The sequence below is a fragment of the Tamandua tetradactyla genome, chromosome X, assembly GCF_023851605.1.
Source record: "Tamandua tetradactyla isolate mTamTet1 chromosome X, mTamTet1.pri, whole genome shotgun sequence".
Classification (NCBI taxonomy): domain Eukaryota; kingdom Metazoa; phylum Chordata; class Mammalia; order Pilosa; family Myrmecophagidae; genus Tamandua; species Tamandua tetradactyla.
Genome location: NC_135353.1, coordinates 118,306,745 through 118,320,535, shown reverse-complemented (window position 1 = coordinate 118,320,535; position 13,791 = coordinate 118,306,745). Strand labels below are relative to the sequence as shown.

The window sequence follows — 13,791 nt, the reverse complement described above, 5'->3', positions numbered from 1 at the left end:
TGATCACTAGCATTTCAATCTAAATTTATTTTAACATTTGTTCCCCCTGTTATTTATTTTTGTTCCATATGTTTTACTCGTCTGTTGATAAAGTAGAGAAAAAGAGCATCAGACACAAGGTTTTCACAGTCACACAGTCACATTGCCCTCTCATTAGTTTTTTCTTTTTAAAGCTACAAATTTAATTTTTAAAAAATTACATTTTACAAAAAAGCTTTGTAAAAAGCTACAAATATAATTGCTTAAGCATTTAATGTATATACTCTGGAAATTTATATAAACTATCAAAGAATGTTTCCATGGTGATACATATATTTATCCACAACTCACATTCACATATATGTAACATATTCAACACTATTTCCCTTAATTACTATACCTCAGTTCCTTATATCTAAAGACATATTTATTAATTAAAATATTTGTGAGAGTTTTATCATGTTCATTAAAGTCTTTTGTTTCCTCTAAGGACTTTTACAAAAGTAAAAAAGTCAAGAGAGCTGCACAAGTCCAGGCAAGCTGTTACCATGTGGTCATACCTTCAGAGGGTAAACTGTAAAGTTGGGCCACAGGGCCAGTTACCGGAATGACTGGCAACTGGAAATGAGAAGAACTTTTAATCATTGGGAGCAGCAGGTGATTTTTAGGGAAACACTTCCTCATTATCAAACTGGAGGTGCTGACAAGAGCATCAAGGGCCCAGACGGCCATGCATTCAGTTGGCAGAATACACACGTAAAGGCTGAAGACAAGGCAGAACTAAGTGATGATTCTGCAAATTCTGTTTGAACACATTCAGGGTTATATTCAAAGCGCCGTTAATTCTAGCTTTCGCTCCAAATTTCTTATCTTTTGGCCCATCTTTGCAAGAATAGAATGAATCTGCACCATTAACTCCTCATTTGGGGGAGATTCTTTGCTGGCATTCATAACTGTAACAGTATTTGTGAACCACCTTTGGCAACTAAGAAACTTGATCTTCAGCCACCACCAGCTGACACCAGCTCAACAAGAATGCTTAAGATATTAAGTGTAGTTTGAAGATCTTTCGTGTTCCCTAGGATGAAAATTATACACTTCATTTACTTTTCTATCTTCTCCATTGCTAGGTATTTGTACCTAGCATAATTAAACCCTGTTAGTAATTTATCTCCAATGTTGACAACAGAGTTTCCATTCCTGTAGAACCTTTAACTGTCATTTCTCTCCTTGTTTTTTTCGGTATGATGGGGCGCTGACAGGAACGGGCCGAGCTGCATCACCCGATTCGGCGCCTGTGGCGCCGGCAGCTCCTCTCTGGGTGCACGGCGTATCCCTCGCTGCCAGCCGCTGGAGTGTTTACAAGCAAACCCCGGTGGCAGGCCAGGCGGCGGCGGCAGCGGCGGTCTCTCATTAGTTTTTGAAGAACAGTTTTGTCAGAAAATTCTTGGTTGGAAATTTTTTTCATTCAATACTTTAAAATATGTCATATTACTGTCTTCTCACATCCATGGTTTCTGATGAGAAATCAGCACTTAATCATATTAAAGATCCCTCGTTCATGTCAAGTCTCTTCTCTTGCTGCTTTCAGAATTCTCTATCTTGTTATTTGACACTCTCATTATAATACACCTTGGGGTAGGTCTACTTCACTTTATCCTCTTTGGGTTCATTGGGATTCTTGGATGTGTTACTTTTCATGTTTGGGAAATATGAGGCCATTATTTCTTCAAATATTCTTTCTGTCCCTTTCTGTTTCTATTTTCTTTCTGTGACTCCCTTAATATGTATGTTGGTATATTTTATGCCATCCCACAGGCCCATTAAGCTTTGTGCTCTTTTATTCATTCTTTTTTCTATTAGCTCTTCCTAATAGAATGAATGATTCCCCTTCTCCTGTCTTTTAGATTACTGATTCTTTCTCTTCCTGTTCATATCTGCTTTTGAATACATCTAGTGTGTTTTTAATATCCAATTTTTTTGTTTGCACCCCAAAATTTTGGGGATCCTTCTAAAAATTTATCATTCTTTCTTTTGTTCGTGCATAGTCTTCTTGATTTCCTTTAGTTCTATGTCCATGTTTTCCTTTAGCTCATTGAATTTATTTTAGGAGAATTGGCTTAACATCTTTGATTAGTTTTTCCATTGTGTGTGCTTCCTTCATTATATTTTTTCCATGGTGTGGCCCATCTCTTCCTATTTCTTTGTATGTCTTGTGATTTTTACTGAAGTCTGGGCATTTGATTATTTTGATATCCTAACTCTGAAAGTCAGATTCCCCCTCTTACCTTAGGTTATAATATAGATTGGTTGTGTATTAAGGTTCTTCTTCAGTGCTTAGCACAGTTTATACACAACCTTTAGAAGAGCCTGTCGTTAAGTTTGGTTCTTCTCAAGTCTTTCCAAAAAGACATCTTGTCCTGAGTGTGCACAGTAACCTTCAAGGTGTAAGTGTCGGAAAACACAGCCCTATATAGGCAGGCCTGCCTGTTCCACCATTAAACAGAGAAACAAGTTTCTTGGCTTTGGTAAGAAGGTGAGTTGATTGAAGATGCCTCATTAAAGAACTGGAGGAAGAAAGTTTTCTGAAACCAGTTCATAATGGGAATGGTGGTTCTGGCTTTTACAACCAAAACGACAAAGAAATAGAAAAGGTCCAGAAGAAAGCAGAAAAAAAAAAAAAAACAAGTAAAAGTCACAGGAGTTATTAAAATTGAGTAATAGTCATTTGTTTCATTGTTTGGTCAGCATATCAGGTTATCTGGTAAACCCTTCTTTCCTTGTTGACCACTCAGACCTTTGATTTTGTCCTTCAGAAGGGGGGAAGGTGCTGATATTTGGTCATATGATGTTCTATTCCTGGAAGCAGAGTATGGGAGGGTTTCTGGAAACAGGGAGTAAATTTGCTTGTTGTTGAGATTAGACCAACACCAAACTATTTCAACAAGGGCTCTTTAGGCTGAAAATAACTCCAAGGCTGCTTGAGTGAAGTGATTATACTAAACAGATTTGTAGCTGCTGAAGACTATACTACATGTTTTTCAACTAAAGAATTATATTGAGTATTTTTTCTACTTATCCAGCTATTGAATTCCCCTTCTTTTATGTGATTCTTTTTTATTTTTAAGAAACAACATCTTGCGAGCATTTCTTGTAAGTGGAAAGTAGGCAATGGTCCAATTTTCTGTAACTTGTTTCTGCTGAGCAAGTGTGTCATGGTCAGGTTCATGTGTAAACTTGGCCAAGTGGTGGTACCTGTTTGTCTGGTTGGGCAAGTGCTGGCCTGTCTGTTGCGATGAGGACATTTCATAGAATTAAATCATGATCATGTCAGCTGCATCCACAGCTGATTCCATTTGTAGTCAGCAAGGGGGAGTGTCTTCTGCAAGGAGTGATGCTCAGTCTAATCCTGGAAGCGTTCTAAGGAGGATTCAGAAGAGATAGGCTCTTGCTGTCTCAGCTGGCGAGCCTCTCCTGTGGAGTTCATCCAGACCCTCCATCGGAATCATCAGCTTCACAGCCTGCCCTGCGGATTTTGGACTGCATTCCCGCGATCACGTGAGACACTTTTATGAATTTTGTATTTGCGAGTGTTCCCTGTTGATTCTGTTTCTCTAGAGAACCCTAACTAATACAAAGGGCAAAGAAGCTCTTATATTAATCTGGAAGATGCTCTGGGCATAAAGCCACAGATGTAATATAGGGAACAGCAAGACAAAGATTTGGCAAGCAAAATAAAAGTCATAGTAATATGACCTATCCTTCATTTTATAGGTAAATTTAATAACCACTCAGAAATTGAGTCCAGTTTTCCATAATTTTTAACAGGATTAATATTATCTTACGTATGATTGTCTATCAAAGATATATTGTCCTATTCAGCCGGTATTTATGTGCAACAATTAATGCCAATGAGGGGAGAGGTTCTTCCTTGAGCTGCAGTCAGTAGATCTAAAGCCATTCTATTTTAAAGGATACTTTTCTCATTTGAACAACTTCTTTTATTTAACAGACTGAGCCAGTACTTGTTTTGCATAAACTGAGCTGTGATTTAGTTAGGGCTGTAATGTGTAAAAGGGCATCTAATGCACGCTCCTCCTGGGAGGAAGATAACTAAAGTCATTCCCACCACCTAATTCTTTCTTGGTCTTGCTTGAGTAAAAGACTTTCTTCTGCAAATTTTAATGGATTTTTAAGGCTTTTACATTACTGTGCTTCAGGTAGACTTTTGCCGAGACAAAAAGGGGTATCTGATAGTGCCTCTCCCTACCCAATTATCAGGCAAATAAGGCCAAGACCCACAGAGCCGCCCAGCTCCAGCTGAAGGCAAATAGGCGGGTAATTTCTTTCTTACTGAGGCTAACTCTGGAATTAGATTTCATGGCTTCAGTGGTTTTAGAATGGGTCATATGTTTTTCCAAGGGGAGATGACTTGATCACACTTGGAATGGGGTATACCTCCTACAAGAGTAAGCAAAGCTAGGCAGAGGTGTTCCGTGGTTCTACACAAAGGGGGCATTTCCATGTAGAGCCCTGTTTTCTGCTATTAGCCATCCTTTCCTATCCTGAGTTGAGGTATACATGGGGGGTGATCAGAAATAGTTTTTGAAATTTAGACTAGAGGTAATTTTCCTGAGCTGCTGTGAAATTAAACCGAGGACTTTCCTAAGGGCTTATATTACGGCCCAGGCTGGGTGTTGGAAGGTCCCACCATGTATGGAAGTGTGGGATCGTAGGATAAATTAGGATTAACCAGTCATACCAATCTTGCAGTGAGAAAGGTAAGACGGCCCAGGGCAAACTCCTGCTTCCAGCAGTAGGCACAAAAGTATAAACCCAACAATTATTCTTTTGATGGTTAGCTGCTACAGTTACAGTCCATTTCAGGAAAATATTACCTTGCACAAAGTAGGATAGGAGAAAAGGCAAAAGTATGCAACTTAATCCTAATCATTATACTGTTTTAGGCAATTTACAGAAGAGCAATTTTAAAGCAGCACTGAGGGTACACAAATAGGAGGTGTCTTTTTTACTTCCCACTTTTCAGGGGCTGCCTTCACTCACAAATGATGAATTCAAGTTTTAACACCGTTCATCTTTAAAGAAGAGTGGGTGATTAGCAGCATAATATCAGGTCACTCCCACTCAGGGGCAAGCTGACTTTCAGAATGTTTATTTTTTCCTTGATTTAATAACACTCAGTCTCCCAGCTTATAGGAGTGTGAGGCTATATCTGCAGGGAAAGAAAGTTGATTATCAGCAAACTTAGAAATTCTTTTTAGTACTCTCCAGGGAGATGACTATCTCACTGCAATTTATCATAAAAGGCCCGCATAGACATATTCTCAGTTGCATTCTTGAGGAGGAATGTCCTGTAGATCATTTCAAAAGGATTCGAATTTAGACCACTTCTAGGGGCAACCCAGATTCTGCGGAGGCAAATAGGCAATACCTGTCCCAGGTGAGGTTAGTTTCTTGGCATATTTTAGCAAGTATTTTTTTTAAAAAAATAGATTCGTTTTCTCAGTTTTTCCAGTTGAATAAGGCCCTTGGGCAGTGTATAATTTCTAATTTAACCCAAGTGCTTGCATTACTTCTTCAGTTATTTTTTAAACAAAGGCATTACCATTATCACTTTGAATAGTGAATGGTATATTAAATCTAGGTATTATTCTTTTAACATTGCTTTTGTGAGTTCAGTTGCTTTTTCAGCATGGGAAGGAAGGCTTCCATCCACCCTGAAAATATGTTAACGAACACTAGAATATAACAGAAGTTCCTTGTTGCTTGAGACATCACAGGAAAGTCTACTTTTTAATATTCTCCAGGTGAAAACCCAGGAGTCTTCACCCCTACCATCAAAGGGGGTCCACAAGTTTTGAGATTATTTTTATGACATAGAACACATTTGCTCACCACTTTATGGATTGTTGCTTGGACTTTTGGTGTTGCAGTGTGCACTCTAATCCATGGTGCAAAGGTTAATTTTCATAGTGAGTCCCCTGATGCAATTATGACAGCACCAGCTCTACCAGTTTTTCTGGTAGCAAAATTTGGCCTTACTTTGAATGCAACCATCCTTTCACTGTCTTAACAGTAAATCCCCATTCTTTAGCTCTAAAGCTTTTGTTTTATAAAGTGAGGTGAATGATAAGAGGTCTGCACTCAGAATAAGAGCTAATTTATTGGGGCTTTTGGGTTCAAGTAGAATCCTAGTGGCTGCCTTTGCTGCTAAATCTGCCTATTGATTTCCTTTTGCTAGATAGCTGTTTGATTTCTGATGCCCCAAACAAAATGCATCACAGCAACTTCTAATGGTACCAGTACAGGTTCTAATAGAGCTAATATGGTCTCTGGCTGCTTAATTTCTTTGTTGTTTGTAGTAAAATACCTCTTTCCTTCCAGAGCGTGCCATGAGCATGCACTACAGAAAAGGCATAGTCATAGTATGCATAAATATTTATTTTCTTACCTCATCCAATAATCAAGGCCCAGATCAGGGCAATGAGTTTAGCTTTTTAGGCTGATGTACCTGGTGACAGGAGTTTGGCTTCTGGCATCTTTGTCAGGATTGCTATAGGATATCCCTGTTTTCAGTATCCATGGTTCATAAAACTGCTCCCATCCAAAAACATTTCCAGGCCAGTTTCCTTAAGAGGGGTGTTCCCAAAACCTGGTTGACTAAAGAACACGTTCTCCATTATGAAACACAGTCATGCAAAGCAGGTTCCTCAGATTCAGGTAACAGTGTAGCTGGATTTAAAACCATAGAACTCAAGAGGCACACTTTAGGGTTATCTAAAACTATGGCTTGATCGTTTCCTTGCCTGCTGGCAGTTATCCAGTAACCTCCTTTCTGCTCAAGCAGAGAGCGCACCCTGTGTGGAATGTGTACTGTAACCTCCAGACCCAAGGTGAATTTCGTAGCTTCTTGTAAAATATCACAAGTGGCAGCCGCATCCTGAAGGTGAGGTGGCCATCCCTGTGTCAACAAGTCCAGTTTCTTTGAAAAATACGCTACAGGTCGTTCATACCCTGCAAAGTTTTGCATGAGAATACCAAGCCTTTTGTCCTGCCTTTCATGTACAAACAGATCAAAAAGTTTACACACATCAGCCATCCCAAGGTTGGAGTGGTGCTCAGCTTTTCTTTAATTTGATGAAAGTCTTGATTCCATTCTGCAGTCGTTCTGAGACTTCTTTGTCTGAGCCCTGCACAGTGACATGCAATAGTCTGGCAATAAGCCCAAACTTGGGGATGTAGATGCAGCAGAAACTGGCCATTCCTAAAATTCACTTTAGCTTCCTCTTTGTCTTAGGGACTGAAATATTCATTAGGGCTTGGTGGCTATCAGGCAGAAGGGCGGTCTGACCTTAAGAGAGCAAATATCCCAGATACTTTAAACAGGGCTTAGTGATTTGAGTTTTTTTCTGAGACCCTTTATATCCCCTAGAATTGAGAAAGTTCAGAGTCTTAGTAGTATTTGCAACTGAATCTTTTGTAGTTTCAGGGGCTATTAAAATATCATCTACATGTTGCAAAAAGACACATTGATACAGTTTCAAAATCATGCAAATCTTTTGTTAAGAATTCTCCAAAGAGTGTGGGAAAATTCATAAATCCTTGTAAAGCAATCCACCTACATTGCTCATTAATTTTAATGCCTGGGTCCTCCCATTCAAAGGCAAATCTTTCTTGAGATTCAAAAGCCACAGGTATGCAAAAGAAAGCACCCTTTAAGTTTAATGCAGAGCACCGTTTGAAGTTACCAGAGTTGTCAATAGGGTGTAAGAATTAAGCACAACTGGATAAAAGTTTTTCACAATTTTGTTTATAGCCCTTAAATCTTGGACAACCTTATATTTTCCGTTAGTGCCTGGCTCCAAGACTGGAAGTATAGGCCTGGTTTTGGTGTGCTAAAGCTGCCAGAAATGCAATATACCAGAAATGGAATGGTTTTTAAAAAGGGAATTTATTGTGTTTACTTTTTACAGGTTTACTCTTCTAAGCCCACCAATAACATCCAAGGTAAGGCACCCAGAGAAACATACTTTGACTCAAGAAAGGCCAGTGTCCGTCACGTGGTAAAGCACGTGGCTGGCATCTGCTGGTCTTTGTTCCTGGTTCCATTGCTTCCAGGTTCTGATGCCAGTGGTTTCCTCTGTGAGCACCTGTGGGCCTTCACTTAGCTCCTCCATGACATAACTATGGGTTCTGGCTTGTTTAGCATCTCATGAGAAGGCACATGATGACATCCGCTGGTCTGTGCATCTCCAAATTTCTGGGTTTAGGCATCTGTTCTCTCTGTTGGCACTCTAAGCATCTGCAAGTATTTGTGTCTCTGTTGACTCTGAAGCTACTGTTTTCTCCAAAATGTCTCCCTTTTAAAGGACTCCAGTAAACTAATCAAGATCCACCTTAAATGGGTGAAATCAGCTCTCCACTTAATCAAAAGGCCACCCCCACAATTGAGTGGGTCAATCTCCATGGGAACAATCTAATCAAACCTTTCCAGGTTACAATATTGAATCAGGATTAAAGGACATGGCTCTCCTGGGGTATACAACACTCAAACCAGCACAGCATTTTATATGGAGACTGGCAAGGTCAAATGAGGCCACTTTCTTTTCAAGTTTCTGTTACTGGTTTAATGCTTTTCCTCGCTTGTAGTGACAAAGGATATCGATATACCTTGGGTTAATTTGTTCCTGCCTTGAGCTTAATTTTTACTGGAGAGGTAGTTAGAGCTCATCTCAGAATGCTAGATGACCATACCTCAGAGGTGACATATTCTGGTATGTTAGCCGGTACCCGTTCTTGTTCAGGTTCTATAGCTTGTAAAAGGGCAGCATGCAGATGCAGTCCTTTGTTGGGAGGCACTCAGATTTTTGTTTTCCTTTGAAAACACAGCTTGAGCATTTAATTCAGTTAGCAAATCCCTTCCCAGCAAGGGTCTAGGCCATTTAGGCACATACAGAAATTGATGCTGCAATAATTTTTCCCAATTTTACAATCCAAAGGCTGTAGAAGCACCTTAGGTATATTTTGGCTTTCTATTTTATCAAAATTTGCTCATTTGTCTCAGCCGCCAGTTGCTGTTTTCACAGAATAAGTTGTTCCTGTATCAGTAAGAAAGTCAACTAATTTGCTTCCCACGCTTAACTCTACCCGAGGCTCTTGGTAGAAAATTGGTATAGCAGAAAAACATGTTGCCAATGCCCTCGGGCACCCCTAATCAGTCTTCTTGTCCAGATCCGTGGACTATTAATGTCATTGCCTTATTCTCTTTGTTCTTATTTGTCAGATTGGGTGAGTTTTTATTCCAATGCCTTTTCTCCCTGCAGCAAGCACACACTGATCTTTCCTAGGTTCCTCGTTCCTATTCTCTCTGCTGTGCCCTCTGTGGGCCTGGTTCCTACTTAGAATGGCTGATAGAAGGGCAGCCTGTTATTTCATCTGCTGTTTTTACTGAGCTTGTTCTCTATTGTTGAATACCATGAAAGCAACATTTTTGTGTATTGCCATGGGCAGTCCAAGCCTGTCCACTAGCTTCTGCAATCTATGCCAAATGTCCAGAACACTTTGAATAGTAAAAGTCATGTTAATCATTCTTAGACTCTGCAGATCTATATTGGAGTAGTGCAGTATCCTGCCAAGATTCTTTTTAAGAAAGCAGAGGGATTCTTATGAGGCTCCTGCTGCACCTCTCATATTTTGTTCAGAGATTTTTGTTTTGGTGCGCCATTCTTAAGGGTAGCCAAAATGCATGTTTTATGGTGCTCTAAGTGAGCTCGCTCCCCAGGGACATTAGGATCCCAGCGGGAATCTACCTCAGGGACTTAAAGCACTTGGGGCAGTTGTGTAAACAGAGTCCTGGGGAGATGCCTCTCATAAGTGATCTCCTTCTTGCCTCCCTTTATTTAGCACAATTTGGCTTTCCTCCAAGGTTACTAACACATCATCACTGACTGAATATCAGCCCAATTTTGGGTGTTAGAGGCAAAAATGGGCACAGTCTTTTCATTTGGTTTGGATCAGCACTTGTAACTAGGTATGCTGTTTCTCCAGTTTAACACCTCAGATGTTGAAAATGGCATATGGACCAACATAGTTCTTCAAGTGTGCCTTCCTCATCAACTTCTAGAGGGACCTGATGCACTGGAAACTGCCCTGCCCCAGAAGCAGTCGCAGCTTGTCCAAATTGCATACCACTGCAGGTATGAGAGTAGGAAGTCATTCCTCCAATACGATCATATGGGGGTGTTGGAGGAGTGCTAGGGAGCTCAGCCAGACTCACAGGCAGCAGAAGGGATGGGAATGGCACTGCTGCCAGACATGCATTGAGAGGTATCAATCTCCCCTCAGATGTCACAGACAGTGAGTATGGTACTGTCCCTGCACCAATAGGTGGCAGAGATGAAGGGAATGGGGAGGAAAGTAAGTCATTTAATGGGTCCTTCTCACAAGTGAGGATTTCATGTGAAGTTTTTAATATCCATCACTTTTCCCCTTGGACCTCATCTAGCGGCTTCTTTTGAAATACTTCATGATGTTTTAAGGCCTCTTCTATAGTTTCCCTTTCTGTTGCAGCAAGCTCCTCCCACACGGCTCATTCTGAATCCTCAAGGTACAGTAAATTAACTCTTTTTACCATGTCTTTATCTTTACACAGCCCCACAAATGGTTGAGTATGGGACATTTCCTCTAACCTCTTGTTTTCCTTGCAATAAAATTTTAATTGGATAATTATTTTGAGGTCAGGAATCCCATTCTCTGGTCACTGCACCCCTCTACTTAATTTATATTGTGGCTACACAGAGATGCGATACTGTACTAAAACAATTTCTTCTTTAAATTACATTCTCCAAATTTAGACCAATCATTATGAATAGTTCACAAAGAAGATGTAGCTGGGACACTGAGTGTTTCCCATGGCTGGACAATAGCAACAAAAGTCACAAAGATAGAACATCAGAGTAGGAACTCCTTAAACAGAACTGATTCCTTACATAACTGCAAATTGCACAATAGTGAAAAATCAAAAGAAGAACCACAAACTGGGGTCATGGATAGTGGGGCTCAAAGTCACCAAGTCTGCATGCTTGACCTCTGAATCAACTTATGCAATATCAAAAGGAGAATCACAAATCTGGGTTCATGGATAGTGTGGGGCTTAAACCCACCAAGTCTGCATGCATGACCTCTGGATTAACTCAATCACCTTTTTATACAATAAGCTAATTGAAACAAGAGGAATCAAAGTAAACATGACAGACAAAAAAGATCACACACTTACACAGCACAGGGAAAGTCCTGATTGCAAAGTCACCTTTACCCAGACATGCCTGGCGTCCATCCATGGCAGGCACCTCCACTTGGACCTCCAGTTCTCGTCCTCCAGAAAAAATTCCCAGGTAGCTGTAAGTCAGGAGCCAAAGGGTCCAGGAGAGCAGTTTGGCTGATGAGACATGGATCAGGGCTGCACTAAAAGCAAGCAGCCAGGGGTCCTGTCACAGTTACCAAATTGTAACCCTCAGGAAACATGGGTCTATAAAGTCATCCACACTTGATCCCTAATCAAACAGAGAAACAACTTTCTTTGCCTTGGTGAGAAGATGAGTTTATTGAAGATGTATCATCAAGGAACTAGAGGAAAAAAGTCTTTCCAAGACAAGTTCTGAGTACAAAGGTGGTGCTTTAGCTTGCTCAAGCTGCCAGAATGCAATATACCAGAGACAGAATGGATTTTAAAAGGGGGAATTTATTAAGTTGGAAGTTTACAGCACGAAGGCCATGAAAGTGTCCAAACTAAGGCGTCCAAGGAAAGAGACCTTGATTCCAGAAAGGTCAATGGGTCCAGAACACCTCTGTCAGCTGGGAAGGCATATGGTGGCATCTGGTAACTTTGTCTTCTCATTTCATAAGTAAGCCTTCTGCAGAGTGTTTTCCTTCTGCATCCCCAAAAGTTTCTGGCTGTGTGGGCTCTATCAGCACTAAAGCTTTTTCCAAAATGGTTCTTTTTTTTTTTTTTGCATGGACAGACACCAGGAATCGAACTCAGGTCTCTGGCATGGCAGGCAAAACTTCTGCCACTGAGCCACCATCACACCATCCCAAATGGTTTCCTTTTAAAGGACTCTAGTAAGCCACACCATCTTGAATGGGTAGAGACACATCTCCATGGAAACCAGCTAATCAAAAGTTACCACCCACAGTTGGGTGGGTCACATCTCCATGGAAACAATAAAAATATCCCACCCAGCAATACTAAATGATGATTAAAGAACATGGCTTTTCTGGGGGTACACAATAGGTTAAAACCAGCACATCCCACACTCTGGACCGTGAAAAGACATGGTCTTTCCAAATGCAAAATACATTCATTCCATCATAGTATCACAAAACCTGAACCATTTCAGTAACAACAGAAATACAATAGAAAATCATAAACGGTACAAAATTTCATCAAAGTCAGCTACAGGCGTGGTCTGTCCCAAGGCAAAATTCTCTTCTGCCTCTGGACATGTACAACTCAGAACAAGTTTTCTGCTGCCAATATACAAAGGAGGGACAGTGACAGGATACATGTTTTCATTTCCCATAGGGAGAAATTTGAAGGGACGCAGGGGTCACAGGACCCAAACAGTTCTGAAAACCTGCAGGGCAAACTCTACTATATTTCAAAGCCTGAAAGTCATTTATCCTAGGGACTTTAGAAAATGACAGTCCCACCCTTTCCAAGGGCTCTATGCAGCAGCCAGGCTCTCTCAAAATGGAACTTTGGGGGACATTGGGGAGACCATCTCTTTCTTGGCTCCACCTTCTCCAAGCACCAGGGCAGCCCCTGGGCTCTCTGCAATATCCAGGGCACATGCTCAGGCCCCTGAGAACAATATGAAGGGTTCTTCCTAACTGCCGGGGAAGGTGCTCCACCTTCTCCAAGGCCTGCGGCAGTACAACTCTTCGAGAACATTGAGGTGGAAGGCCCTCCCTCTGCCTTTGGGACAAACTCACCTTCTCCAAGTCGGCTTGGTTGGGTCCACTCTCCTGGCCTGAGGTCTCTTGGTTTTAGACCTTAGCTTCCGCGGTTCTGCCTCTGAAGTTATTTTTCCTTCAATTTGTCCCTTTCCTGCCCCTTTTAGTCCAGACTGGCAGTGGTTTCATTTATACAGATCCCACAACACTCTGATGTTTTTCTGTGTAGCATGCAGGGATTATAACCATCAGATACTAGGACTTTCCACATGTCCTTCCTGGGTAACTCCATCTCCAATCTAGGCTTTTTCTGAAATGGCTGACTCGTTCCATGTTTGCTTAAATCCTCATGTGGGTCACTATTCTCTGGGGTCTCCCTTTCTGGAAGCCCAGAATTTCCCAGACCATCAGTTTCTGGTTTCTTTGTATCCAGGAGTTCAGTTCTCAGCTTATCTCTAGATCCTGTCACATCTCACTGTAAGCTGCAAGAAGAAACCAGGCCACGCTTTCCACATTTAAGTTGGAAATCTTTTCTGCGAAATATCCAAGTTTGTGACTTTTAAAATCTGCCTTCCATCCAAAACCAGTAGTCAATTTTGATAGATTATCTGCCATTTTAAAACAAGAGTCACTTTCCTTCCAGTTTGCAATAACACATGCATCCTTTCAGTCTAAGTCCTTATCAGAAGTATTTTTTAGAGTCCATATTCCTACCAACAATCCCTTCAAAGCATTCTAGACATTTTTATCAAGCGCCTCACAACTCTTGCAGAATCTTACCTTTATCTGTTTAAAAAGCTGTTCCAACATGTTTGCACCCCACTTGTCTGGTACCAT

General features: G+C 40.9%; 1 pseudogene; it reads right to left on the bottom strand.

The window, feature by feature from the left end:
- LOC143672040 (acyl-CoA:lysophosphatidylglycerol acyltransferase 1 pseudogene) overlaps positions 1 to 13,791 on the bottom strand; it is a 75,124-nt pseudogene extending 61,333 nt beyond the window's left edge.